General features: G+C 38.6%; 1 protein-coding gene across 1 annotated transcript in view; it reads left to right on the top strand.

Annotated features, from left to right (window-relative positions):
* The window catches only part of LOC145484669 (uncharacterized), a 335,301-nt gene that overhangs the window by 170,337 nt on the left and 158,731 nt on the right, over positions 1-6,233 (top strand). The gene's annotated exons all lie outside the window — the stretch shown is intronic.

Below are 6,233 nucleotides of genomic sequence, written 5' to 3'. Positions count from 1 at the left end.
ATACACACACAAAGGAATATTTTTAAAGGAGACCCCACCTTCTTGACCTGACCACTGGCGCGTATCTGTTCTAATATGTAAATCTTTACAGCATGAATATAAAATATTCTCAAAGAAAGGTAACAAAAATAGGACTTGTAATGTGTTTTGTTGTGGACTGAACTACAAAACTGGCTTACTAAGTTAGACAATTTCCTATCGTGATGTGATGTTTGCCGAATAGTCATCCATGTTTACCCATGTTACCCATATTCAAGAGTTTTTTCAAACTGTTTCATGCCTGGAATAATTTATTGGCGAGCGTCTCGCGTTACCATTAATGTTGTTTACCTAATTATCTTTTTTATTTTTTATTCGCTTCACTCTTTTAATAATGAGAAGCTCATAATCGCTAACCCTCTACTGACAAACAAGAGTATTTGTACTTCGCGCAGTTTTGCGGACACTTCTGGAAGAACGCTGTGAGAAACATTTGCCCTTACATGGCCGTGCTACAGAATATTATTTCCATTTTCTAAATGATCATTATATTGACAAAGCGATGACAGACAGTGCCTTTAAAGGTCACGGCCATATCATCTGTGTGTCTTCCCTTAGATCCCAAGCAGTAAAATGAAAAATTCTCAGGAAGAGCTACAATAACATGTGCGAAGTATCGTCAGTATTCCCCCAGGGCATTCGCACGTTGATTTATCTGAGCTGCTAAATTTAAATGCACTTACAGTGACGCGCGTAAACTGTTTACTAATATGTCACTCATGTATCACGTCTGGCGGCACTTAATATTCTGGGGCGTGACTGGGGGTCAGAACAGAACACAAATAGTCTACAGTAGTCTAGAAAATAACTTCTCACATGACTTCGCGGCAGATCACGTTAAATTCTTAGGACAAACGAACAGGCCATTTCCAATTCCGAGTTGCCTTTTGCCTCTGTGTCAAAACAAGTCTTCGTGTGAAACCGTACGTTCATATGAAAATGTTTTCCGCCCACAGGTTCATTTTCATGTTAATGTTTTTGGGGCTCACGGATTTAACGTTAAATCCGTGAGCCCCAAAATTAAACATTGCACATTCGCAGGATTTTAGTCATATCCTGCACGCAATTTTGTAGGTGTTTTTTGCTGTTCACACCCTAGTCGGAACGTGATTTGTACTCTAAAGAATAGGTATAAAATAAGTTCCTTTATGTATCTTGTTCAAACTCCCTGATGAAGTCTGTATGATCAGACGAAACCGGTCGGAGAAAATAAAGCAAGTTGACAAGATCTGTTGCTGAAGTGCTGCTCACTAGTATTATTTTTAAAAAAATTTTCATGTTAATCTTAGAATTGAATCTGGGCGACACTGTACTCCCAAATTACCTGAAACTCTTAGAATTTGTCAGTACTGCTGTTCTAACCAAATTGAGAATGAAATGCATTTTTTATTTCATTGTGACCGATACAATAATATTAGATAACAAGTCACAAATGACATCATCAAGAAATAGCCAAAATTTGATTCCTTTAATAACACAGAGAAAACAATATTTCTATTTAACAATGCTGATACTTTTATTTGTAAAAAACTAGGTTACTTTACATATGAAGCACTACAAATAAGAGAACTTTGTAACCCTAGAACTTAAAATGAAGAATCTTGTAACTAACTATTTTTTTATTTTTCTTTCTGGTTGCTGTTGTATTTTGTTTCGTTTTTGAATTTTTATTTAGCGATTCTGCATTTAGGTAACACCATCTATATGGGAATACCAATAAATTGTTGTTGTTGTTGTTGTGTTCACCTCGTGTATTACGGCCACGTTTTCTTGTCCCAGCGCAACGCCCATACATTTTCTACAAGGAAACCCCGTTAATGCGGTCACCCGGCCTACGGCCAACGGCCACATTCTGAATTCACAACCTGTATAATCCTTTATAATTGTGATAGAAATAATCCACCTTCTGAATTTAATTAGATATTAATAGGGAAGTGATATTGTGGCTTTTAAAGAAAGCTCAACTGGGCTTGCTGGATCTCCTGCCTTATCAACTATTATCTGATTGTAATGTAAATGATTGTAATGAATGGTAGAAGGCAAACATAGAAAAGATTCCCGTTTATACGGTCCTTCAAACTAGTTATGTTCATCAATTTTAAAAATTTTAAAATATTGTAAAATCATTTTAAAATATTTCAAAATAAAAAATACTTGTGGGCAACACGCAGCAGCAACTAATCATCTTGAACAGTTGAGTTTATTAATCGACCGGTTTAATTACGTCTGCTAGTAAGACTTTGCCAGGATTAATTTTAAAATAGAAATATACGTGGGCAGCACGCAGCAACAATTAATGATCTTGATCAACTGAGTTTATTAATCGACCGGTTTCATCTGTTAGTGAGACTTCGTCAGGATTAAACTACAAGATACAAAGATGGAACTTATTTTATACTAAATATTGGTAGTACAAAGTACGCTCCTACTGTTGGGGTGTGAACAACAAAACAATCACAAGGAATACGTACAGGATATGACTAAAATCCTGCGCTAGAAAATGTGCGAGGTAGTGTAAGCGGAGCTCACGGATTTAACGTGTTATCACTGGAGGGACTAATGAAAATGTTTAAAATTTCCCCTTTTAAAGGTATCATACCACCTTAACCCGGGCTGGTGGGGGGGGGGGGGGTTACTCCAATATATGGGCTATATGGGTATGTGCCGCGGGATAGGGTAGAATTTTTGAGGTTCTCGATCCTTAAAATAGCACATCATTTTTAAGCGATGACGTATTGTGTGACGTAATTAAGCGATGACGTATTGTGTGACGTCATCGCTTTATGCTGGCGTGCATGCATTCCTTTGGATAGTGATTTCGCATAGTTTGTCGCGCTTATGTCCGTGCGCTTATGTCGCCACAATTTATCCCCCTGTGGAAGCGAAATGCACTCTGGGAATTCCTTCGCTGCTTTCCTTTGCTGTTTGTAGGTTCAGCGGAGTGCTTGTAATTGTGGCTTTTAAAAGTAGATTTTGGGGTGGATTTTGGTTTATACAGTATCGGATAAATTTGCGTTCACGGGCCAACTCATAATAAGAACATACGCTCCATACATACAAGTTTAGATAGACAAGTAAGTCGCATAGGCGATAGGTGAAGGCTTTGCGGCTTTCCTTTGTCGTTTGTAGGATCGGCAGATTGCTTTTAATCGATATGACAAGTATACAGTTAAAACAACAAATTAATTTCCGGTGAGGTAATTCGTTGCCAAATATTTTTAAAGATAATAAGGTGTCGATTTCAGAGAGAGTAACATTCCTTTGCGGGTTTCCTTTGCGGCTGTTTGTAGGATCAGCGGAGTGCTTTTAATTTCAGCTTTTAAACGAAGATTTAAGGGTTGATTTTGGTTTATACAGAGTGTCGGATAAATTTGCGCTCAGTGGCAAACTCGTAATAAGAAAATATCGTTCATACATACAAATTTAGATAGACAAGCAAGTCGCACACGCGATAGCTGAAGGGTCTACATAAAATTTACGGATTGGCAGCGCAGTTGTACTTTTCCCAGTCTTGAAGTGAATTGAATGAGCACTGTGAGAGCACTGTATGAGCATTGTATGAGCGCTGAAATATACAGTTTACAGTAGTGATAATGAAGTCAGCGGTACGATTCATTTGCAGTTTTCAGTTTTTTATGAAGTTTTGGAAACGTGCTGTTTTACATTTTCTGTCAACGAAAGAGTGGTTGCCGTGATTAAACAATCGATAATCGTTTTGTCAGGGTAAAGACAATAAGAATGTTCATTGATGACAAGTATACGGTTAACAACAAATTAATTTTCGGTGAGGTAATTAGCGTTGCCAAATATCTTCAAAGATATATATAGATTTAGGCCTGCCTAAAAGCGTAACTCCTGGGCCGGGTTGTTCAGAGCCAAATTAAGCTAGCCCAGGAAAGGCAGAATTTTGATTTGAGTTTTGTAACTTTGCGTTGAGGTTTTCTGTATATTGTTTGGCCTTCTGTTTTGAGCTTTAATAATCACTATATACACAACAAGCAGCAAAAAACATTTGTATAGAAGAAAAAGTTATGATTCGGTTAACTTTTAATCCTGGGTTAGCGTTAACCGGCTTCCGAACAATCCTGCCCTGTTTTCAACAAGTTAACCTGAGATGAGCCCGCGATCCAATCGAAAACAAGCACTTGGTCAGCGGTCAACTTCAAAAAAACACGTGACTTCGATGAGCTGTAAACTTGAGCCCGCGATATCGTCACGTGATACTGGTCAAGGGATACCTCATTTTGACAGGTGTCAATTGATCGTAACATGGATGTGCAATATCAAAGAAGTACACGGTAGACCAAGGCTGCATGTCTGTCAACCTATTATTTGGAGTATGGCCGCCATGTTGCGCGACTCCGTCGTCGTCGTCGTCGTCGTCGCCGTCGTGCGTACGCGCCCGCGAGCAATACCGCTAGCCATGATAGCCATGAGAAAATCAACTCATGGGTTTCCTTTTCTTTCCTATATGAGTATGGGGCTCCGCTTGGCGGCCCTTCGGGCGGCCAGAGCTCCGCTAATAAGGCGTCGATTTCAGAGAGAGAAACTTGTACTTTGCGGCTTTCCTTTGCTGTTTGTAGGATAAGCGGAGTGCTTTTAATTTCAGCTTTTAAGGTCATTCCCCAGTATTGCATTGCGCATCCCTACTGCGCATAATTTCACGCGTGATTAGCGCGCGCCCATTAAAAAAATGGCGGCTTTTTCTTTACAGCTGGACCTCGCCATAGAGGTAAATCGTCATTTTCTCACAAACGAGTATGGTGACCTATCATTTTTTTCTGTTGTTTTGAATTGAGTAATAAATTTCTCTGTGTAAAATAAATATGGACCAATTCTCAGTGTAGAACAAAAAGCAATCGTCGAAAACGTGAATTTAGCAAGCAATCGTAACTACAATCATGGTGCTATTATAAGGATTTATATGGGTATAAACAAGGTGCTTTTGCTCCTAAACGAACATGGGGACCCCTCATTTTTATTTCAAAATTTAAGTTCTAGATAGCAGCAGACACGTAAAGATTTTAAGGAAAACGACCAATTTTTTAAGTTTAAAAGACATGTTTCGACAGAACTTCTGTCATCTTCAGTTGAATGAATGATTACAAAGCAAGTTGAATAATAAGTAGGCAAAAATGCTAATTAAGACGAATAGTAACAACAGAACGTGAAAAGGTGTAAATTAAAAGGATAATTTTAGATTTACATGGTGTAATTGCTGATTGAGGCAAGGTAGTTCTTTTTGAATATGGATAGCCTCCTTTATCTTCAGTTGAAAGCTGGTAGTGGCGTGATCTAAAATATGAAAACAGTCTATTGAACACAATGATCGACAACGTTCAGAATTCTGAAGATGTTTGAAGATGTGAGAGGCCCTATCAACGGCTAAGTGCTCACGTACGCGTGTGGAAAAATGTCAGGAGGTTTCGCCGACATAACAGGCATTACAGCTCGCACATGTAAACTTATAAACCACACGTGAACGAAGCCCGCCGGGGATAGGGTCTTTCACACCAAAAAGGTTACCTATCTTAAAGGAAGAAAAAACTAATTTCATGTCTAAATCATTACAATAGCGCTTGATTAAGTGTCGAATCTTCTTCTGAGTGATGACAGAAAAATGGCCTATGTACGGCAGCTTAAAGTAAAACGTGGGCGAGGTGGTGAGGGGGTAGCCCCGGGGACAATGATTGCTATGGGTCCCAGTGATGTAACGGTTAACCACTTTTTCAATTAAATGGGCAGGGAAAAGGTTCTTTTTGAGAATTTCAGTAAGCTTGGTTATATCCTCGTGTAACCCCAACCAAGTGTTGTTGATCTTGTAGGCCCTGTCAACAAGAGTCCTAATGAGACCTACTTTGTATGAGTACGAGGTGAAGCTAAAATAATTAGTTAATAACCCAATAAAGGTTTTCTTACGGTAAACCCTAGTTAGGAAGGAATTAGTGTCACTGTTATCAATAAGAACATCTAGAAAGGGTAATTTACGACTAAGTTCTTTTTCCATAGTAAACCTTATGTTGGGGTGCCTAGAGTTAATGTAGTCAAAAAATATAACAGCATCGTGCTCCGAGTGAAATAAACAAAAAGTGTCGTCAACATATCTACGATAAAATAAAATTTCAGAGCATTGAAAATTTTCCAACCATAGTTTTTCATGATGCCCCATAAAAAGATTGGCTAATACGGGAGCA

Source organism: Orbicella franksi, chromosome 4 (assembly GCF_964199315.1).
Source record: "Orbicella franksi chromosome 4, jaOrbFran1.1, whole genome shotgun sequence".
In the NCBI taxonomy this organism is placed as follows: domain Eukaryota; kingdom Metazoa; phylum Cnidaria; class Anthozoa; order Scleractinia; family Merulinidae; genus Orbicella; species Orbicella franksi.
This window is presented reverse-complemented; position numbering and strand designations above follow the sequence as displayed.